The 24,885-nt window shown below is 40.6% G+C and overlaps 1 long non-coding RNA gene across 1 annotated transcript; it reads left to right on the forward strand.

The window, feature by feature from the left end:
• Nucleotides 1-7: 7 nt before the first annotated feature.
• LOC309606060 lies at nt 8-24,179 on the forward strand. Its single transcript, XR_014231635.1, has 2 exons — nt 8-88; nt 1,171-24,179. It is a non-coding gene; the product is annotated as an uncharacterized lncRNA (long non-coding RNA).
• Nucleotides 24,180-24,885: the final 706 nt, after the last annotated feature.

Here is a 24,885-nt window from a genome sequence, read left to right on the forward strand (position 1 = left end):
AGTGGTACCGGCTCAGCACCGGAAACGGAAGTCGGGCGTGGGGCTCGGTCGCCGCCTCGTTGCGTGTGGCGGATGGGATTGCCGCGAGGTACTGAGCTCCTGCTGCGGGGCCGGGGAGGCAGCGCCGCCTCTCACGCTCATTCTCTCGTTCTGTCCTTCTAACGAGTGTTTACTGACCTCACTGGGTGCAGGGCAGTGTGCTGTTCTCCAGAACCCAGTGAACGGGACCCACAGGGTGCTTTCCTTCCTGACAAAACTCCTAAGACAGACACGGAAGGACTACCCACGTGGTGCCGGCGGAGGTTTTGAAGCACGAGGCCCCAGTTGGTCTAGGGGCATCTTTGGAGGCTCTTTGGACTTTGGTTACTTGGGCTAGGGCCACAAGGTAGAGAATAGAGGGAGGGAGGTTTGGAGAGGTAGTTGGGATGTATGCTGTGGCAGTGGTGGATTGGATGTGTGGAATGTGGAGAGTTGGGTGACTGCCAGGCTTCTGGGCTGATAGCTGGGTGAATATTGGAGTTACACACACAGGAAGGGAACACAGGTGGAGAAGCAGATTTGTGGGAATAGTTTGGTTTTAGATGTGTTGAGCCTGTGGGACCCACCAGTGCAGAAGCTCAGCAGCCATGGGGTGTGCCCGTTTGCATCTTCTAGACAAGAGACCTGAGCTGGAAGTCTGTGTCTTAGGTTGTACATGGGGGTAGGGATGGAGCAGGAGCATGGAAGAGATTGCCTGGTGGAGAAAATACTATTTGGGAAAGAGGCCCAGCCTTCCCCTGCAAGAGCTTCTCTACTTAAAGGAGAAGAAGAGGAGGATCAGGTAGCGTTAGGAGAAACACCCAGGGAATATGACATTGCAGAAGCAAGAGAAGAGCGCTTCAAAGAAGTGTAGTAGACTGGGCCATTTTTCTCGAGAAGTTAGTGAGATGAAGATTGAGAGATGCTATGACTAAATAGGCATTGCCATTAGCTAGAGCAGGTTCATTGGAATGGTGGGAGGAGACCAGTTTAGAGTGAGTTGAGGGGTGAGGGTGATGGTGAGCAAATGGAGACAAACAGCACAGACAGGCCTTCCAAGAAGTTGCCTTTGAAGAAATGAGAAGGATACTGGAGGAAAGATATTAATGTTTTTCTTTTCTTCTCTCTCTCTCTCTCTCTCTTTCTCTTAAGATTGGAGAGACATAACCTTGTTTAAATTTTGATGATGATGAAATAAAATTCATATTTTAAGGCAAGGTAAGAAAAATTTTAATGACATTTTTTTCTCCTCACTTGGGCCTTCTTCCTCCCAGCTAGTGTGCATTGTGCATCTGCGTTATGCATTAAGCACACCTCCCCAATGGCAGAAATAGCTGCTCAACCATAACGTTCAGTTTTTCTTCTTCTGGCACCAGCTATGTAACTCTTCAGAAGATAACATTACTTACCTATGACCTTATTAATATTATTAGGTATATTACTTGTATTCTGCCTATTTTACAAGATTATTGTTTCATGCATTACCAAATACATGACTGAAACTTTGATAAAAATATTAAGACTAGGCAACTTGAAACAATTGGCCAAATATGTAGTCCTATAAGGTCAGTGATCGTAATGTGTAACTCTAGATATGGGAAGAAGCAAGAAGAGGGAACCATTCCTGAACCATGACAGACTAGTAAGGCAGGTGATCTAGAGGCTTTTGGCTACTGTCAGTAGGGCCTAGTCCAGTAATAGCCATTGAGTGGCCTATCAATGAAATCCTTGCCTGACCTGGGTGTGAGCATTCCTAGCTCTGTGGGACAAATTGGTCACAAAATGCCTCCCAAACCTTGGTCGAAATTAAGACTAAAAGGGAGGGGATTGTAAAAGAGTGTTTCCCACCATCAAGTTCTACAAGAATCAAGTTATAGCGACTGCAGTCACTGACCTACAATACACCCTGAAAGGAATTCAGGGCAGAGGTCAGGATGAGGCATTTTGTGCTCTGGGAAAACTGGAGGAATTGGCCCTCAGATAGTTAGATATTTTCATGAGAAAATTTTATGAACACAGTTTCTTGCATCTTCCCATACTTAGAAAAGCACTAAAACCATTAACTGTGATATCTGTTCTTCACAACCAGCAGTAACCTTCTACCAAGATGTGTGCTTGATTGCATGTATCCCTTCACCAAAATCACATATATACTGGCCTCCCCACTTACCTGTTTGGAACAGCCCTCAGAGCTTTCTCAAAGACTGTCTCCCGGGCTGTAATCCTCAGGTTGGCTCAAATAAATGTTTCCATTTCTTTCTAAGTTTGACAATTGATTAATTTTTTTGCTGACAATGAGAAGGAGCCAAGAACTTTTGGTGGTGATGATCATGTGGCCAAACTGACCCATTCCCAAGAGTAGTTTATGAGGAAGAGCCTTAATAAGGCAGGATGAGAGGAGAAGGGGGTATGCAGAGCACAGGTGGAGGGGCTGATCTCAAGCAGTAACCGGGAAAGGAAGATGGAAGGCGGCAGGCACATGGAGGTTTGTAGGATTTGTGCTGTTGAGCAAGCTATGCATTTCATAAGTCCAGAAGGTACTACTGACTGCAAGGTCATCCTAATTTTGAATGGGAACTATGACTATTAAGGAAAGAGTGCTTCTTTCTAATTCACACAAAGTGGCCATAGCAGCCATGGGTAGTGGGAGTTTAGTACTGAAAGTTGAGGTACTTCTGGTCTCAGGGTGTGTGTTCACCTGGGGAAAGGAGGTGAGATCACTGAAGGAAGAGAATGGAGTCTCTGAGAGGTTTGGGGACAGTAGAGAAGGTGTGGGTAGTTGCTGGAGTCAGGGGAAGGCAGATTATAGCCATGCAGATCCCAGACAAGTGACGTCTGTATGGGCAATGGATGAAATCACCAACGTTCACATTATCTCATTTTCTTGAGGCACTTCTAGCAAAGAGAGTTAGCTTTTTGCCAGTGGTGTAACATCTTGGCAGGCAGGTTGGGATGGTCTAAACCTTGCTAATCATCTTGTCTCCTACGGCAAGCTTGTTTTCCATTTCTTTTGAAGGACACTGGGATACTGCCCCTATTTCACAGGGAAATGTTTTTGTGAAAGTGGAACCATAGACCAGCTTTTTAAAAATGCATCAGGACTTCTGCTTCAAGGCAGATGGAGTAGATGCACTTTCCCCTCTTTCTCCCACAAAGTACAACTAGGAACCCTGGACATTATATAGAAAACAAGTCTAAGAAGACTCTGAAATGTGGAAAGAAAACACAATGACTAGGAACCATGAGACCCAAGAAGCAACATGGGGACAAGGTACCTGGGTTTTTTTGTTTTGTTTTGTTTTCCCTCCATATCCTAGAATTGGAGCTGAAGAAACCAGTGGCCCAGAAGTGCTAAGGGATTCAGACCAAGAATAAAGCCCCAGCAAAAGCCTGCTCTCTCTAACTAAAGGACCAGGAAAGGGACAGCCTGGCAAGACAGAAAAACTTTTGACAGTAACTGCTCTACTCCAGCCAAACACCATGAAACAAACAAACACCAACACCATGAAACAAACAAAAAACAGTGCCCTCTCACCCATGCCTGCTCACCCAGGCATACCTCGGCGATACTGCAGGTTTGGTTCCAGACTATTGCAATAAAGTTTGTATTGCAATAAAATGAGTCACAAATTTTTTGGCTTCCCAGTGCATATAAAAGTTATGTTTACACTATACTGTAATCTGTTAAGTGTGCAATAGCATTATGTCTTAAAAAAAGGTGTACATACCTTAATTTAAAAATACTTTATTGCTGGCCTTTCCCCTTCTCAGAAGAATGTGGACAGTAATAGCTCTAAGAATCCCAAAGAAGGAGAAAACAGGAATACCACAAGGAACAACATTTAAGAGAAGTGGATATTTCGGTGCTGACCTTACTTCTTATCTCCTCTGCATGTGGGTCTGGATGATGTAAGGGGGAAAATTAATTGGCAAAATATATTGAGTTTGAACTGGAAAAAAAACCTTCATTGCTAAAAAATGCTAACCATGATCTGACAACACAGGGTTGCCAGAAACCTTCAATTTTAAAAAAATGCAGTATCTGAAGTGCAATAAAACAAGGCATGCCTATGTCTAAATGTATGTAGAGGAAATGTTTAAGACAATTATAAACGAGAGGGTAAAGGAAATCAGAGGATGATAAGTTTATTCCACTTAAACAGATAAAACTATAACACCAGTTGAATCTAATATTATGTAAATATAAAGTTTAATACCTAAAGCAACCACAAAAAGAGCTATACAGAGAGACATCAAAAATACTATAGAAAAATCAAAATGGAATTATTCTTAAAAGTTCAGGTAACTTCAGGAAAGTTCAGGAAAAAGTTCAGGAAAAAGAAACAGAAATTAAAAACAAAGAACAAACAAAAACTGGCAAATAAAACGATATGTTAAGCCCTAACATATCAATGATTACATTGAATGTAAATGGTCTAAATTTACATTTAAATCTACCAACTAAAACATAGATTGCAGCATGCGTTAAAAAACATGACCTAACTATATGCTGTCTGTAAGAAACTCACTTCAAATATAACAATACAGGCAGATTGAAAGTAAAATGATGGAAACATATATATCATACAAACAATCAAAAGGAAGCAGGAGTGGTTATATTAACATCAGATGAAGTAGATTTCAGAGCAAAGAAAATGACCAGAGATAGAGCAGAATATGGCAAAAGGTCAATCCACCAAGAAGACATTGCAATCCTAAATGTGCATGCATCAAACAATAGAGCTACAAAATATATTAAACAAAAGCTGAAATGAGAAATAGACAAATGCCAAAAAAGAAATAGACAAATACACAATTAAAAACTTCTCTGTCAACAATCAATAGGACAACTAGAATCTAATCAGCATTTATAGAACGCTCCAGCCAACAACAGCAGAATGTACATTTTTTTCAAATGCCCATGGGAAATATATCGAAATAGACCATATCCTGGCTGTAAAACACACTCCAACCAATTTTTAAACATTAAAAATCATTCAGAGTGTGTTCTCTGACCACAAAGGAATCAAACTAGAGATCAGTAACTGAAAGATGACAGCAAAATCTCCAAACACTTAAAAGTAAGCAACACACTTCTAAATAACATGAGTCAAAGAGGAAGTCTCAAGAGAAACAAAAGAATGCATTGAACTAAAGGAAAATGAAAGTACACATGTCAAAATATGTGGGACAGAGTTAAACAGTGTTGAAAGAAATTTATAGTTCTAAATGCAAACATTAGAAAAGAGGAAAACTCCCCAATTAATAACCTAAGCTCTCACCTCAAGAACCTAGAAAAGGAAGAGAAAAATAAGCCCATCACAAGCAGAAGGAAGGAAATAATAAAGAACAAAAATCAGTAAAATAGAAAACAGAAAATCAATAGAGAAAAGCAACTAAAGAAAGAACCGGTTCTTTGAGAAGATTTTTTAAAATGAACAAACCTCTAGCAAGACATACAGAGAGAGAGGGAGAGGAGATACAAATTACCAATATAGGAATGAAACAGAATATTACTACAGCTTCTGCAGACATAAAAAAGATAATAAGGGAACACTACAAACAACTTTACACACATAAATTTGATAACTTAAGCGAAATGGACCAATTCCTCAAAAAATGCAAACTACCACAACTCACGCAATATAAAATAGATCATTTGAATGCTCTATAACTATTAAAGAAGTTGAATTTGCAATTTTAAATCTCCCAACAATGAAATCTCCAGGCCCAAATGATTTCACTGGAGAATTCTATTAAGTATTTAAAGAATAATTCACACCAATTCTATACAATCTTTTCTAGAAAATAGAAGAGGAGGGAATACTTCTCTATTCTTCTTATGAATCGAACATTGCTCTAATACAAAAACCATACAAATAAAAAAGAACACCACAGACCAACATCCCTCATGAATACACACACACACAAATCCTTCACAAAATATTAGCAAATACAATTCAGCAATATGTAAGGAGAATTATGTGCCATGAACAAGAGGGGTTTATTCTAAGGATGTAAGGCTGGTTCAATATTGTAAAATCAATGTAATTCAACATATTGCCATGCTAAAAAAGAAAAATCGCATGATCACACCAATTAATGCAGGAAAAGCATTTGAAAAAAATTCAACAACCATTCATGGAAAAAAGCTTCAGAAAAATAGAAATGGAGGGAAACTTCAACTTGATAAGGAGCATTGACAAAACCCAATAGCTAGCATCATATTTAATGGTGAAACACTGAATGCTTTCCTTCTGAGGTCAGAACAAGGCAAGGATGTCCACTCTTACCCTTCTTATTCAACATAATGCTGGAAGTTCTAACCAGTGTAATAAGGCACAAAAAGAAAATAAAAGGTGCACAGATCAGAAAGGAAGAAATAAAACTCACTATTTGCAGATGAAATGATTGTCTACATAGAAAATCCCAAGGAATCTACAAGGAAAAGAACCCCAAATTTTCATAGAACTAATAAGTGAGGTTCTGCAAAGTCAAATGAAACATACAAAAATCAATTATACTTCTATATACTAGCAATGAACACTTGGACATTAAAATTAAAAATACAATACCACTTATAATCACTCAAAAATATGAAATAGGTATAAATCTAATAAAACTTGGAGGATTTCTAAGCTAAAAATTACAGAATGTTGATGAAAGAAATCAAAGATCTAAATAAGTGGAAAGACATAGCATGTTCATGGATTGGAAGAGTCAACATACCTAAGACATCAGTTCTCCCCTAAACTGATATACAACTTTAACAGTTCTTACCAAAATCTCAGACAGGTTTTTTGTACATATGAACAAGATTATTCTAAAAATTATATGGAAGAACAAACTAGAATAGCTAAAACAATTTTGGAAAAAGAAGAATAAAGTGGGGAAAATCAGTCTACTTGATTTCAAGACCACACTATCAAAGCAAAGTGGTATTGGCAGCGGGAAAGACACAGAGATCAATGGAACAGAATAAAAAACCCAGAAATAGACCCACACAAATATGCTCAACTGATTTTAGAGAAAGGTACAAAAGTAAATCAATGGAAGGATAACCTTTTCAATGAATAGTGCTGGAGTAATTGGTCATCCACAGGAAACGAACAAATGAATAAAAACAAAACAAGACCCCTAAACCCTCAATTTAAGTCTTACACACAAAAAATTCACTCATAATGGATTACAAACCTAAATGTAAAACATAAAACTATGAAACATTTAGGGAAAAGTAAACAGGAGAAAATCTTCAGGATCTAGGGCTAAGCAAAGAGTTCTTAGACTTGATACCAAAATCATGATCTATGAAAGGATAAATTGAACTTCATTAAAATTAAAAACTTTTGCTCTGCAAAAGACCTTGTGAAGTGGATAAAAAGACAAGCTACAGACTGGAAGAAAATATCTTCAAACTATATATGTGATAAAGAACTAGTATCTAGAATAAAGAACTCTCAGAACTGAACATTAAAAAAAAAAAAAAAAAAAAAAAATTCAACTAGAAAATGGGCAAAGGACATGAGACATTTCACCAAAGAGGATATACTGATGGCACATGAAAAAAATTCAACATCATTAACTATTAGGGACATGCAAATTAAAACCACAATGAGATAGTGCTACACCACAATCAAGATTTTTTATTATGAAAATCTCAGTCTAATGAGTTTAGCACTATTTATCAGAGGAAAATATTTGAAAATTAAAGAAGTTTTGGATTATATAGTTCTTTGCAGGTTCAGGTTTGAATTTCTTGTTTGAGATGCTGAATTAGATGTGGAAGCTTTCAAGAGGCATTTTATAGGATCCCTTAACCAAATTCATTTCACCATCTGCCTAAATTTTTACAAAGATTCCAAGTGTCCTCTAATTATAATCGCTGAAGGCAAGAGAACACTGCTTTCTTTGTTCAACATATTTATGAATAAATTAACAAAATGTTGGGGCAAGTATTATTATTACCATTTTACAGATGGAGAAATTGAGGTTTACCACGATTCAACCAGAGCTGACCTAAGTCAAAGTTGGAGCTTCAAAAAGTGACCACAGGGCCCCTTAAAGGGCAGGGAGATTTCCCTCTGGGCTGCCTTAGTTGTGCTTCATTGTGCTGCCAGGAGCGGCCTTCTTCCAGGTTATTTGCTCTTCTGGACCTCTCTGGTTTGCCTGGCTCTCCCAGATTGTTTCATGCTTCTCCTTGCCATATCCAACTTTGTGCCAGAGCTGAAGCCCAGCCCCTGCACCCTGCCTTGCTCCTATGACTTGGTTCTCCCTGTCCTAATCAATCTCGCCTCTTCTTATCCTGATAGGGGTTCTTGACCTCTTTTGTTGCAGGGACCCCTTTGTCCATCCGGCAAAGCTCATTAGCACTTCAGAATCATACTTTTAAATGCTTTTGATACCTAAGATTACAGTTATACTGAAATACTATTATCAAAATCTGTTTTAAAATTGTGATAGAATAGTATGTATGCTTCTCTATTAATATCTTAAATAACAAGTTTTAACAGTGGGTTTTGTTTTTGTTTTTAACATCTTTGTTGGAGTATAATTGCTTTCCAATGGTGTGTTAGTTTCTGCTTTATAACAAAGTGAATCAGCTATACATATACATATATCCCCATATCTCCTCCCTCTTGCGTCTCCCTCCCACCCTCCCTATCCCACCCCTCTAGGTGGACACAAAGCACCGAGCAGATCTCCCTGTGCTATGCGGCTGCTTCCCACTAGCTATCTATTTTACATTTAGTAGTATATATATGTCCATGCCACTCTCTCACTTCGTCCCAGCTTACCCTTCCCCCTCCCCATGTCCTCAAGTCCATTCTCTATGTCTGCATCTTTATTCCTGTCCTAGCAGTGGGTTTTCTAACCAGTTTTGAAGGGCAGATGAGCAGAAACTTAATTTCAAGCTATCTACAACAAGTATAATATGATAGGAAAATATCTGTGATTTCTATGGAAGACAGTAGAGACTGATAATATTACTATGCTTTGTCGCCTACTTTGCAAAAGTGCCAAATTTCAGTTAGAAGTTAGTGAACATCAATATATCTTCCCCCATCCATGTTCACAGACCCCTTGTATCCCCTTCACGACCATGTTAGGGGCCTGTGGACCCCAGAATAAGAGGCCCTGAGAGCAGAACCGTGGAGCAGAGGAGCTTGGAAGCAGCAGGTTTTGCAGGCAGAGAGAAAGCTGATCCCAGAGCCCCAGTTTTAAGTTCATGACAATCATCTCTCCATTTCCCTGATCAAGAGCAACAGCGGGGCTTCACGCACTGCTTAACATTCCGAGGAACTTCAAAATCAGCTGCCTGGCAAGAATAACTTTTAACTCTTAGATTCAGGGCAGAGTGTGATATCAAAGGCCTGAGCAAAAGCTTTGCAAATTTCCAATTTTCAGTGATCTGGTCTAATTCCGTGGGACATTTATTACAGACATATTTTTTTTCCAAAGAAAATTATTTTATGGCTTAATGGGAAAGTAACCACCCAGCCTACTCCCTGCTGCTTCCACCAAAGCCCCTGTCAGAGCCCTTCTGGTTCCTGGCCTCAAAGAATGCCCTGCAGTTTGCGGGGAGCACACAGGCTCTACTTTAAACAGATCAGGCCCTGTGTTTTGTCATTTGTGAAACTCTCCGTCTCCCTGTGGCTCAATTAACTGCTGACAATTCCTTCCAGCGCGCCAGGACCCAAGGCCCTCTTCTCTCTGCCTCATTATTTTATATATTTTGAAAAGCTGGCTTTTTAAGTTAAAGATCAATTTTACGGCCTTTTTGGTGGGGACGAGGGAAGAATACTTGCTCTTGGTAGGAAAATTGGAAAACACAGATAAGAAAAAAAAATCCTCCAACATGGTTCTATCCATTTATATCCCATCAGCAGTATGTGAGAAGTTTAGTTCTACCTTTTTGTCAGAATTTGGTGTCTTCTGTCACTTTCATTTTAGCCATTTGTTGACATTTGCATTTCATGTGTTTGTTGGTCATTTGGCATCCTCTTTTTTTAAGTACCTATTCAAATCTCTAACACATTTTTCTGTTGCTTTGTATTCCCTTCTCTTGTTGATTTGCAGGAATTTTTTATCAATCCTGGATAGATAACAATACAATAATATTCCATTGTCAGGTATATGAATTGCAAGTATCTTCCAAATATATGGTTTGCCTTCTCACTCCCTTAACAGTGTCTTTTAATGAACAAAAGCTCTTAATTGAAAAAAATCCAGTTTTTTTTTTTTTTTTTCCTTTGTGATTGTTGCTGCTGTTAGGAATTTTTAAGAATGCATTTGGGTAGCCTCACTGAAATGAAGATACGTTGATGCAGGGTTTGGTCTGCTTAGCCTGTCCTATGTAGGACTTAGGTACACAGGAGAGGCCTGTGTTTTGCTAGGAAAGCATGGTCTTTAGAGCAGTATTACCCAAGAAAAATATAAGGCAAGCCACATGGGTCATTTAAATTTTTCTAGTAGCCACACTTAAGAAAAGTAAAAAAGCAAACAAAATTAACTTTGTGTTGGTGGAATATTTTATTTAAGCCAACATATTCTGGAACCCAGGTCACTTTCATATTTGAAAAATTTCCCTGCTTTAGTGTTTCAATTTAAATTTTAGTCACACCAGCCACATGACAAGTGCTTGGTAGCCATATCTGTCTGGTGGCTATCACAGCAGATCACACAGGTTGAGAGGTTGACAAGGAGCTCTGGAGGCAAATGACCTAGGTTCCAATATGGCTCTGTCACTTAACAACAACAGCTGACTTCTGTGAACTGCTTCCTCCATGCCAGGCTCTGTCCATAAGAACTAAAGATCCTGAGTACTTAAGGCATACCAGTACTGTACATGTATTATCTCATTTAATCCTGCCCAAACCTGATGAGGGGGTAATATTCTTACCACCTGTGATGGTTAATTTTATGTGTGAGCTTAGCTGGACTCCAATGCCCAACTGCTTGGTCCAACACCAGTCTAGATGTTGCTGCGAAGGTATTGTTTAGCTATGATTAATATTGAAGTCAGTAGACTGATTAAAGCAGATTACGCTCCACAATGTGGATGGTCTTCATGTAATGAGATGAAGGCCTTAAGAAAGAACACTGAGGTCCCCCAAAGTGGAAGGAATTCTGCCTCCAGAGTGCCTTTTGACTTAGATGGAAACATCAACTCCTGCTGGAAGGTCCAGCCTGCCAGCCAGCCCTGCAAATTTTGCATTTTTCAGCCCTACATTCGCATGAGCAAATTCCTTAAAATAAAATCTCTCTCTCTCTCCATATATACACACCCATACGCACGTGTGTATGCACATATATGTATATGTATATATACACACACATATACTATGTATTTAAGATATATATCCTATGGGTTCTGTTTCTCTGGAGAACCCTTACAAATACCCCCACCTCTTCTCTTTTCCTTTTATTAACATGTGCATTTTTTTAAAAATTAATTTATTAATTTATTAATTTTTTTGGCTGCGTTGGGTCTTCGTTGCTGCACGCGGGCTTTCTCTAGTTGCGTCGAGCAGGGGCTACTCTTCGTTGTGGTGCGTGGGCTTCTCATCGCGGTGGCTTCTCTTGTTGCGGAGCATGGGCTCTAGGCGTGCGGGCTTCAGTAGTTGCGGCCCACGGGCTCTAGAGCACAGTCTCAGTACCTGTGGCGCACGGGCTTAGTTGCTCCAGCGGCATGTGGTATCTTCCTGGACCAGGGCTCGAACCCGTGTGCCCTGCATTGGCAGGCGGATTCTTAACCGCTGTGCCACCAGGGAAGCCCCCACCTCTTCGAATTGCCCTCACTGGGGGAACGGGAGCAGCCTGGCTTCAGATCCCATACTCTTAACCTCTCTGCCTCTTCCAGTCATTAGGAAAACTGCGAAACTTCTATAGATCTCAATTTTTTCCATTGGCAAACTAAGATGAATAATAGTACCTACGCTGTAGGGTTGTTATGAACATTATTCAGGAAAATCTAAAGCACCTGGCATGTGGTACGTATTCAATAAAAATTACTCTTATTTGTTGATGTCTTCCATCTTCAAACACTCTGAGCAGAATTTACCCCTGGTTGCACTGTAGACATCAAAGACTTTAAAGGAATTTTAGAAAAGTATATTAAATTAGACTTATTGATGATCTTTATTACAGGCACTTTGAGAATAAATTTTTGCAACGCTCATGTCAATAAAAATCACTGGTTTTCAGCGAGTCCCCACCATGTGCCCAGCACTTGCATTCCATCATCTATTGAAATCCTCACATGAACCCTACTGGGGAGAGGCAGTGTCATTTCCCAGTTTACAGATGAGAAAGGGAGGCTCCAAGTGACTGAGAAACTCACCAAGCTTCTAAGTGACAATCCCTCAGGGAAATCACTTCCCTCTCCCTTCATATCATCAAACCATCAGGTTATTTGTTTTCTTTAATAATCCTTTACAAAATGGCACATGAGTGAATTGAAATTAACATCAAGTCCTTGTGGGGAAATTGAAAACTTAACCATTCCCTCCTTCTCCCTCATTTTTATCTGCTGCTAGGTGCACACGCCAGTCATTCAGCTTTGAAACTGTCATATGATCTTATAATTCTTTTCTTTGCAATTTTGTGCAGATAATCCTAAAGAGGATTTTTCATATTATTGTGTATGATCGAAATTGAATGTAGCTTTAAAAAAAAGTGAATGGTTAATAACTGAGAGAGCCCTGTGTTCTTTGGAAATATTTGTTGTTAAATGAAAAGAGACTTCAGAATATCAATACATTTCATTTTGTTTGTTTTCCTCCCTCTGTTCATTCTCGTATTCTTCCCAAATTGCTGTAATCCACAGATTAATTTTAAGGTATTTCTTTGAGCTATGTTTATAAATGTCAGGTTTTATAGAAAGATTATTCTTGCATGTTTTAATACAGTTTTCTCCTTCATTCTCCTCTCTTTGATGTCAGGGTTTGTATAAATCCAGTTTAACATGATTTTCATTTGTGAGGCTTAACATAGAAACCGTTGTACTGCTGAACCAAACCTCCTTCTGTTTTTCAATGATTATCTTTTTCTGTCAAAACAAACCAAGCCGTCTAGTCTGAGGATTTGTAAAAAAAAATGAGTCTAAAAAATAGAAATCAAAGCTTAGAGGGGGAGCTCAGATTATATCTAAGTGCTCCTTTATTTTTGCACCCACACTTCTGTGAAGTGCTTTCCGTAGGCTGGTTATGTTGGCTATTGAAGGGAGAGTGTATTCTTGAGTGGAAATTCTATGTTGTTTGTTCCGAGGTTGGATATTGCAGTAGTTCTTTAGTGCATGGTCTTTAACCTCTGAGTCTGGTACTTTTATGTGCATGATTTTTGCCTGGCATAGTTACATTAGGCTGTTTTAAATAATTTAGACTCTAATTTCTGTTGGAACAGATACGTTCATAACTGGACCACTAACACCTGTATTTCAATGAAAGTGCTGTGTAATGACCAAGGGCATCACTCCCCCGTGATACTGTCCCTCTTCCTCTTCATGACCTCTTCCCTTTCTCTCATTTTTATGAGCAAATCTTTGTTCTATCTCTGGGAGCTAACAGAATATAGCAGCAGAACTGCAGAGAGGGTGCTTGGGAGAGTCTGAATTGATTATGCTCAAATTACAATCCATGCATATTTATTAAGCTCCTGCTACATGCAAAGCTTTGTTCTGAATCCTGAGTATGAAGATCAGCATGGTCCCCTAAAATATTCCTCCCTGAGGTATAATTTACTACTACTTTTCTTGTGGTTAATTAAGCAATGTACATCAAAGCCTTAAAAATATGCATATCCTTTGATTGGGTAACTCCGTCTTTAGAAGTGTAACTTAGGCAGGTAAATGAAGATGCAGGTTAATACTTAACCAAAAGGATGTTCGTCACAGTTGTTTAAAATAATGAAAAGTGGGAAATAGCCTAAATATTCAATAGTAAGGGATTGATAATTAAGGTAACTGTATGCTCTGTTCAAAGAAAACACACACAGAGACCAGACTTGAAAATTCCCTGAGCAGACAAAACCAGTTTAGTCATACAAGCAAAGCTTAATTTAGCTTATTTTGCAAGACAAAAGAGGCTAACTTGACCTGGATCACTTCTTGCTTCTGCCTCTGAAAATCATAATTGAAACTTAAATTTTTCTCCCAAATTGAAAAGAGGTAACCACTAACCAATTCCCTTTCCCTTAGGAAAACTCTAATCTTGTAACCAATCACTGTGAAGAATAAACATTCACTGCCTCCACACTATATAAGCTGCTTTATTTTTATTTTATTTATTTTTATTTTTTGGCTGCACTGCTAGGTATGTGAGATCTTAGTTCCCTGACCAGTGATCGAACCCGTGCCCCCTGCAGGGGAAGCGCAGAGTCCTAACCACTGGACCACCAGGGAAGTCCCTATATAAGCTGCTTTATAACAATATAACTTTGACCCTCATTCCACGTTTTGGCTTGAGTGCTCCCACTTTGCAAACTGTCTGTTTGGTGTATGCACAATAAACTTTTACTAATTACTACTTCAGTGATTCATTTGTTTTGCTTCTATTCTTTCTGAACTTTTGACAGCCCATACAGCAGAATATTATATAGCCACTAAGAATGAGACTATAGATTGTTGACACGAAAGGACGTTGATTATACACTGCCACATGAGGAAAAAAAGGTTACAGTGGAGATGCAGTGTGTGATTCCATTTTTGTAAACAAACATATGAATATATTGTGCTCATAGGGAAAAGACCAGGACACTAAGCAAATGTAAAGAGTGGTTATTGTTGAGCGGTAGGATCATAGGTGCATTTTTACTTTCTTGCTTTTACTTTGCTTACCAGCATTTTCTAACTTTTCTCCAGAGATTAGGTATTACTTTAGAAATCAGAAAATCCTATAAAATTTATTTTTAATGCAAAATCAATTAAAGAATCCATCTGTGGGCCATTATAGGGCAGCAGTCTATGCAGGAAGGAAGGATGGACTCTGGTGGACACTCAGGTGTCCTGTCTGTGCTTTGCTGTCACCTCTGTCCTCCCTCATCTGACCCTTCCTGCCCTGCCTAGGGCTTTACTTCTTGGCTGCAGAAAGCCACACCCTCCTTCTTGCTCAGTGCAAATTACAGAACAGCCAGCTCAGTCCTGGCCCAGACAGATCTGAGTTTCGTTTTCCTCCTGCAACAAGAAGTCTAGCACCTTGGTGTCTGGCCTCTTGGACTTGGTCTTAGGAAACCTCTTCTAAGCAGAATTCAAGATAAAAGGCAATCTCTGAACCTGAGGAACTCCAGGCCTGCAGGGACACAGGCAGCATCAATTCTGGAATATGGATCATGGATTTCTGTCACCTATGGGGAAACATGACTTTGGGCCTGGCCACAGGGCTTGCTCTGGTCAATGGACATGACATGACACTATTAGTGGATGTGACATGATCACACCCTTGAACTGGGCTTGACATGATCACACCCTTGAACTGGGCTTGTGCACTGCGCATGTCTTCTTATGCTCCACTGTTTGCCACAAGACAACATGCCCCCAGTAGCCACGGCCCCTTCCCTTGGGCACCAAGGTGAGACACAGAGAGCAGACCACCCACACCAAGTAGCCACTGGGCCAAGGAAGATGAAAGAGAGACAGTGCAGATCTGAACTCACACTGCAACCTGGAGAAACGGGAGCCTGGAGTCAGGGGTCCAGCCCAGCCCAGCCAAGTTGCAGCTGACCTGCTGATCATGAGTATGAGAATAAAGGATTTTAGTTTTAAGCCACTGAGTATGGGGGTGGTTGTTATGCAGCACTGTTGAAGAAATAGCTGACTTATACAGTTTCCTCTTCTTTCCTTCCAAAAATATTTGACTATGTGCCAGGACTGGGCTAGGGGCTGGATATACTATAACAGTGTATAGACCATCTGATTTGCACAACACACCTGTGTAAAAGATCTGACCACTGTCATCTGTGTTCTACAGATGTGCAAACACTGCACAGAGAAGTTGAGTCATCAGTGTGAGGCCACAGAGCTAGCAAGTGGCAGGGCTGGAATTGAAACCCAGGCCACCAACTCAGGAATCCCTGCTCATGCTCCTTCTACTCCCAGCTTCCCATGGTCACTCTGAGTCAGCAAAACCCTCACGTGTGGGGGTGACTCCAGCCTGTAGGCTGGCTGTGACTGTGGCAGGAATAACATGCATGAAGTGTGTTGTCAGGAAGCAGCTCCTTCCCTTGCCCTCTGTCCCCCCTCCTAGCCTCGAGCTCTCAGAGGAGACTCACCTTTATAAAGACGATTTCACAGGGATAGGGGTTGGCAAAATACCTCCTGCGGGCCAAATGCACCCACTGCCTATTTTTGTATGATCCTATTTTTGTATGAACAAGCTAAAAATGCTTTTTACATTTTTAAATGGTTCCAGAACTATCAAAAAAGAACATGTTGACACATGAAAATGTATGAAATCTAAATTATTTTTCTTTTTTTAAATATGCTTTTTTTTTGGACTAGTTTTAAGTTTATGGAAAAATTGAGCATAAAGTACAGTTTCCACATACCCCCTTACCACCAGTAAGGAACCTTACCAGTTTCTTCTATTATCATCTTGCGTTAGTGGGGTACATTTTTTACAATGGATGAGTCAATATTGATACATTATAATTAGCTAAAGTCCATTGTTTACATTAGTGTTCACTCCTGGTGATGTATATTGTATGGATTTTGACAAATATATAATGACATGTATCCACCATTACAGTATCATACAGCATAGTTTCATTGCTGTAAAAGTCATCTGCACGTGTACATAGCCTTCACTTATTCATCCTTCCTCCTTCCCTCCAAATCCCTGGCATCCACTGGTCTTTTTACTGTCTGCATAGTTTTGCCTTTTCTGGAAAGTCATGTAGTTGGGATTATGCGGTCTGTAGCCTTTTCAGATTGGCTCCTTTCACTTGGTAATATGCATTTGAGTTTCCTTTGTGTATATTCATGGCTTGTTAGCTCATCTCTTTTTATTGCTCATTGACATCCCATGTCTGGATGGACCACAGCTTCCTTATCCATTCACCTACTGAAGGACATCTTGGTCATTTCCAAGTTTTGGCAAATAAGAATAAGTTTGTTATAAACATTTTCATGCAGGTTTTGTGTGGACATAAATTTTCAACGCATCTGGGTAAATACCAAGGAGTGTAATTGTTGGATTGTATGGTAAAAGTATGTTTGGTTTTGTTAGAAACTGCCAAACAGTCTTCCAAAGTAGCTGTACCATTTTGCATTTCCACCAGCAATGTATGAGAGTTCCTGTGGCTCCACATCCTTGTCAGCATTTGGTGTTAAGAGTCTTGGATTTTAGCCTCTCTAGTAGGTATGTGATGGTACCTCATTGTTGCAGTTCCTTAACGACTTATGATGTTGAGCATCTTTTCATATGCTTACCTGCCTTCTGTATATCTTCTTTGTTGAGGTGTCTGTCCAGATCCTTTGCTTATTTTCTAACTGGGTTGCTTAATCTTCTTATTGTTGAGTTTTAAGAGTTCTTTGTATGTTTTGGATATCAGTTTCTCCATCAGACTTATTTTGCAAATATTTTCTCCCAGTCTGTGGCGTGTCTTTTCATTCTCTTAACATGAAATTCAAATTTTAATGTTCATAAATAAATTTATTGGAACACAGCCATGGTCATTCGTTTACTCATTGTCTACGGCTAATCTCATGCTATATCAGCACTGTTGCGACAGAGCCCAACAGCCCACAAAGCCTAAAATATTTACTAACTGTCCCTTGACAGAAAACTTTGTTGACCTCTGATTTATGGCATCATTTCCATTTCCTCCTTTATGAGCCTGTCATTCCCAGAAAAGCAGTTCTCATGAGCAAACATTACTGACCACAGACTCCCTTCTGGAATGGCTTTCTTGAAGTGTGTGGCTCCCTTCTGCCCAACTGGCCACTTTCTTTTTCTTTTGTACAGCTACTCTTTCATGGTTTGGTTTTGACTACAGAAGGCCTTGCTGAAGTCCGTTCTGAATGGAGAGACCACTGCTGGGGCAGCCAGGGCTGTCCTGCCTTTGGGGTTCCAAATCTGTTCTCCCCACTCCGTGTGGGTCCAACAAGTGCCTCTCACTTTCCCACGGCCGGCCCTGGGGCCGCGTCTTTACAGTACAGAAAGTCCATGGCCCCCTGGAGGTGAATCCTTATTACTACAGGGACATCAGCCCTAGAGGCAGGAACTCTTGCCAGCTCACCTCCTAAACGGATTCCCACATTCTCCACCTCCCAACCCACCCCTCAGGCTCACTTTTGTGTCTGGGATTGAATTTCCTTCCAAAGTTTTGAGGATCTCGCTTGCAGAATTTTCTCATCTGATTTTTTCCCTCCCAACAGCAGGAATCAATTCCAACACGGGGGTGTCAGATAATTGAAACAAGCTCCATGTCATTTGCATTTTTCAATTTCCACATAGCTGCCAGTCTGATTTTTTCCCCTCCATATTTCTTGCCTTTTGAATTTTTTTTCATGCCTTTAACATTTGGTCCTATTTTTTTCGTTTCCCAATAAGCAAAAAGAATGTAAATCTAGAAAAATGTGGGCAGACGTATGCTCTTTTTCTTGCTGAGTTTCCACTCTTCAACTATAATAGTGTGACAACAAATAAAGAAAAACAGAGAGAACTTACACATTCTGTCTGCTCTCTCCTCTCCTGCCAGTTATTTTTGAAGATTTGGCATCTGATGTAAATCAGTATTTTCCCCCTAACTTGCATCTTCTGTCTCCTACAGAACATGGGAGCTCAGGAGGGCCATAGCCTGCCTGGTTCCTGGGTGTTAATAAAAATAACAGCAATTATCATAGTTTATTGAGCACTTACTATGTGCCAGCACTTTGCCAAGTGCCTTTACTTTTAGAGATGCTGAAAGGAAGATAAACTACTCAGCCCTCTACGCTGCTTTCCCTTACCATGGCTGGAAAGGATGGTTGATAAGCCTAGACTCTGAAATCCGATGGCCCGAGTTCAAATCTTGGCTTTGCCACCCACCAGCTGTTTCACCTTGGGCATGTCACCTCACTTTTCTGAACCCCAAATTTCCCCATCTATAAAATGAGGATTGATAATGGCACTTATCTCATAGGGCTGTTCCGAGGATGACATCTTTTAATATTGGTAGCGCTTTGCACTGTGCGTGGCATGTGGTGAGCACGCTGTGAGACCAGGTAGGAATAAGTAGCTGCAATGGGCAAGCCTGTGCCAACCTCCTAATGGTGAGTACTACTCCACCCCTCTGCTTCCTGCCCAACCTGCTGGGCACAGGAGCATCCTAGTGAGAGAGGAGGAGGTCTGCCAGCTAAAGCCAACACACAGACACACAGACACACACAGACACACAGACACACAGACACACACACACACACGCACTCAGAGCTCTTATACAAAAAGTGCATTTGGATTAATTCCTAAGTATTACCTTTTCTGTAAAACTTGTCCAATCATCCCAGGAGCTCCCCAAGGGTTTAAGCCAAATATGTGGGTAACACCCTTGGTCCCCCCTTTCTCTGCCTCCCACCCCCACCCAATCAGCCCAGAAGCAATTCCCCAAAAATGTATCCAGAATCTGTCCACATCTCGCCATCTTCATCTTCTGAGTTCAAGCCACCCCCTCCCCCCATCACTCACTGAGGTTCTTGCAGTTACTGCCTCTCTGTTCTCCCGTGCTCTTGCCCTCTTATAATCAAATGGTAGGGCCTCTGGGAAATATGTTCTTCTCAGATAAAAGTGACATGGCAGGAGAAAATCCTTTCCCTCTGCTTCTTACTTCCTGTCTTGAATGTAGATTGTGATTCACGGAACCGAGGTTCCCACTTTGTGACCAGGAGGAAAGGCCAAGAGAACTGTGGGAGTGTAGACCCAGAGTGCTGTCAATTTCAACTACTTATGTGAGATAATTAAATAGCTTTATTGGTTAAGTTGGAGGTTGGCTAACTTTTTCTGTAAATGGCCAGATATTTTCAGCTTTCCAAGCCAACTCCTTATTTCTGCTGTTGTAGCAGGAAAGGAACCATAGATGACACATAAAAGAATGAGCATGGCTGGATTCCAACAGAACTTGATTTACAGACACGGATATTTGAATTTCATATATTTTTCACATGTCACGAACTGTTCCTTCTTTTGACTTTTTTTCGAGCCATTTAAGCTGTAAAAATCATTCTTAGCTCATGGGCTGCATGAAAACAAATGGTAAGACAGATTTGGTCACTGGGTTAAGTCACTGTCTGTGGGTTTTCAGTTACTGGAAGCTGAGTGCCTTCTAGATGATTCTGTTATTCAACTTTCCATTTCACAGATGACAAAGCATCCAGAGAAGTGACACAGAGCAAGTGTGTGTCAGGGCTAATAAATCTAGGTTGCAAAGCTCTTGACAAGTCCAGGATTTTCCCCAGGATACAGTCCTGCTTCCTGTTCATTCACACACTATTTATAGCTCTCTTTCTTCTAGACTGTGACATTTTCCTTTATGTAGGTGATTGCATTTCACTCACACAAAATATATCGAGTATTCACCTTCATTGAGGACCTACCACATGCCAGGCACTTTACATTATTTAATCTTACAAGCGTGAGGCAGATATTATTCCCATTCCACAGACGAGGAAATGGAGGCTCTGAGAGGGCTGCACCATGCCCAGGTTCACCCAGGAGTAGAAGGGGGGCACCAGTCCCACCCAGCCCTTCCTGCCACAACTCACCTCCTCTCATGCTTCAAGGCTCAGCGCTGGTGTGCCCTAATGAAGTAGACGTGACCCCTCTTCTTCAGCCACTGAATATGTGCAAAGGAACCCTGACAGAGCACAGAGAGACATTTCTTTTCTGAAGTTTTATTCTGCTAAAGTGGGCTGTTTTTTTTTACCTCTTCCAGGTGGAGCTAGCAACAAGACCAAGAGAAATGATGCCATGACATTCATTACCTTGGCCACTAGAGGGCAGCAAGAGGCCATGTGCCGAAGCAGCTTGTAGCCTTTTCTCTTTGGTTCCATTGAATTCATTCATACAAGTTTATGGGAAACTTGGGGGAAGAATATGTTTCAGCCTTTTATTCCAACATTCTCATTTTTCTGATGGAAAAAATGGAATCCCACAGGGGTCAGGTTGTGACTTTGGGCACATCATTGTCTGATTTTCACCTTGGTGCTGTCTTTTCCCACCTTCGGGACCCTGGACAAGTTATCTGAGCTCTGTGCCTGACCTTCCTCATCTCCAAAGTGGGAGATAATAACAATGCCCGTTTCCCAGACTTGTTGAAGAAATCATTAATTTCCTAGGGCTGCCATAACAAATTGCCATAAGCTCGGTGGCTTACAACAGAAATTTATTCTCTCACAGTTCTGGAGACCAGAAGTCCAAAATCAAGGTATGAGCACGGCTGGGCTCCTTCTGAAGGCTCTAGGGGAACATCCTTCCTTGTCTCTTCCAGCTCCTGGTGGGTCTGGGTGTTCCTTGGCTTGTGACTGCCTCACTCCAATTTCTGCCCCTCTCTTCTCAATCGGCTTCCTTACCTGTCTATGTGTCTTTTATATGAATTCTTGGAATTGGATATAGGGCCCACCTGGATAATCAGGAATGATCTTGAGATCCTTAACTTCATTATGTCTGCCAAGGCCCCTTTTCCAAATATGGTCATATTCACAGGTTCTGGAGGTTAGGATGTGAACACGTCTTTTAGGGGCCACCATTCACCCCACTACAACCAAAAAATGAATGCATGTCACATGCTCAACACAGAGCCAGGGACATTGTAAGCACTCAGTTGATAGGAGCTGTTACTGCTGTGCATCTAGAGGTTGTGTCTGAGGTTAAACTGTGGAAACGCATCCAACACAAGAACAGAAACCCCAGTGTAGAAAGATCAGTCACCCTTTCCCTCAGGCCTCTAGGGCTGGCGGCCCAACTTGCCACGCTGCATTCTCCAACTTGACCAAACTTGTTTCTGCTTTCAGATTCCCCCAATTCTCTCTGTTATAAACAGGCTTTTGGCAGAAACCACCAATTATCGCAAAGTCCGCATTTTGCTTCACTAAAATCAGGCTTGAGGTGATCACTGGTCAGAGCTGAGGAGTGCAAGTTACACAACAGCCCACATGCAGGAGTGGGAGAAACAGCCAGCAAAGCAGTCAGGATGTAGCATCATCTTGTTTGGTTTCAGGCCCAAGCCAGCTTGTCCTCATTAGGTAATGTCAGGCATCAGGTTGAAAGGTCAAGGTAGTTTTTCACTGAAAAGAAAGGAGATTGGTTTCACCCTCAGAGTCAGTTCCATGGCTGAGCCAGGTGGGGTGTGTACAAGTGTCAGGGGTACATCTGGTTGAAGAAGAATAGAGAAAAAAGAATGGGTCCAGGGCTGAGGAGGGTGGGGAGGTCCATAGAGGTGGAAAAACAAAGGACAGCTACACTGGTTTCAACACTGATGGGCCATGTGACTGCTCAGAGCCTCAGTGTTCTCATCTGACAAATGGGGTCATAACAGGAAATACCCCTTAGGGACTCAGTGATGTGTGGACACGCTGGTGGTACTAAATGGTGCTGATTGTTTTTTCCACCACTACCAGAACAAAGAATAATGGGTGACAAGGCACTTTTGGGGTACTGGGAAGATCCAGGACAGGACAAGGACCTGAGCTCTGAGCTAGACCTGTGTCTGGGCTGGAAATGATGCAGAAGGGGGGCCCTCACAGTATTCAGAAAGCACAGGGGGAGCCCTCTGAGCCAGCTGAGAGGGTTAGTTCTTGAGCCCATAAAACACCTTCTGGAGGTAACATCAGAATAATAATATTTCATGTCTGCTGTGTGACCTTATTTTTACCCCTAGAGACCCCAACCCCACCCAGCCAATAACTAGTGTTTGAGGTCCTTGCCAGAAGTGCTGTTCGTGTAACGATGATGTCAGTATGGTGTCATTGTCCCCAGGCTGATGGAGCATGTTTACCTAGTATCCCCAGACCTGCACAAAACTGCACTACAGAGAGCAAAAGTCCACAACCCCCTCTCCTTATCACACCAGCTTCTGGGACCCTCGCCCGCCAGAGGCCCACCTCAGCTGATCTGGGCTTTATTTTAGAAGCTGTTTGCTCACCTGGCTGAAGGGAGAATATTGAGTTAAGAGGCAAGTATAATTTTAGCAAGTGTTCCTTGTGTTGCATGGGTTCAGAATGACTGTGGTCTTTCTCTTTTCTGGAAAATTGCCCACTTTCCCCAGTGTAATTATTTTCTTTTAAAGCTGAGAAGCACAGATCACCCTCACAGCCACCCCTTAGATCTACGGCAGTGAATCTGCAGAACACTAAACACAGAGAGAGTATCTTAAAACAACAAGGGAGAAAAAATTGTTATACAGGAAAGACAATTATAGAGACATCGGACCTCACTAAAACCCTAATGGAAGTCAGAAGATAGTAGAATATTGTCTTAAAAGTGCTGAGAGAAACTGTCAACCTAGAGCTGTACAACTAATGAAATGATCTTTCAACCACAAAAGCAAAATATAAAACAGAGCACTTGCTACTAACAGACCTCCCCCAAAAGAATACAAATACTTTTACTTCTCCCTTTCCAATTTGGGCACCTTTTATTTATTTTTCTTGCTTAATTGCTCTGGTTAGAATTTCCAGTACAATATTCAATAACAGTGATGAAAGCGGGCATCCTTGTCTTATACCTGATCTTAGAGGGAAAACTTTCAGTCTTTCACTATTGAGGATGACGTTAGCTGTGGGGTTCTTTTTTAGTAGGTTGAGGAGTTCCATTTCTGGTTGTTGGGTGTTTTTATTATGAAAGTTGTGTTGGGTTTTATCAAATGCTTTTTGGCATTAATTCATGTGTTTTTTTCCTTCATTCTAGTAATGTGGTGTATTATATTGATTTTAATATGTTAAATCATCCTTGAATTGCTGGGATAAATCTCATTTGGTGATGGTGTATAGTCCTTTTAATATGCTATTGGATTCAGTTTACTATTTTGTTGAGAATTTTGCATCTGTATTTGTAAGGGATATTGATCTGTAGTTTTTTTCCTTGTGATGCCTTTGACTGGATTTGATATCAGGATAATGTTGGCCTCATGTAATTAGTTAAAAAGGTTCCCATCTCTTCTATTTTTGGGAAGACTTGTACACCCAAAATGAAAAAGATTGCTGAAAGATATTAAAGGAAATCTAAAAAAATGGAAAAATAGCCTGTGTTTATGGATTGGAAGAATTAATATCATTAAGATGGCAATAATCCCACATGATCTACAGATTCAATGAAATCCCTTTCAAAATCCCAGGTGCATTTTTGGCAGAAATGGAAAAGCTTATCCTAAAATTCATATGGAATTGGGCCCCCAAATAGTCAAAAAAATTTTTTAAAGAACAAAGTTGGAGGACTCATACTTCCTGATTTCAAAAGTTACTACAGAGCTTCAATAATAAAAGCAGTGTGGTACTTACATAAGGATGACATATAGATTAATGGGATAGAATTGAAAGTCTAGAAATAAACTAATACATATATGGTAAATTGATTTTCCACAAGAGTTCTAAGACTATTCAATGGAGGAAAGAATAGCCTCTTCAACACAGGTGTTCAAACAAAACCTGTATACAAAATTCATAGCAGCACTATTCACAATAGCGAATAGGTGGAAACAACCCCAATATCCATTAACTGATGAATGAATAAAAATGTAGGCTATCCAAACAATGGAAAATTGTTCACCCATAAAAAGGAATGAAGCACTGATACAGGGTACAACATGGATAACATTGAAAGCATCATGCTAAGTGAAAGAAGCCAAACACAAAAGGTCACATAATTTATAATTTCATTTATATGAAATATCCAGAATAGGAAA

This window comes from Balaenoptera borealis, assembly GCF_965194805.1.
Source record: "Balaenoptera borealis genome assembly, chromosome: 11".
Lineage (NCBI taxonomy): Eukaryota > Metazoa > Chordata > Mammalia > Artiodactyla > Balaenopteridae > Balaenoptera > Balaenoptera borealis.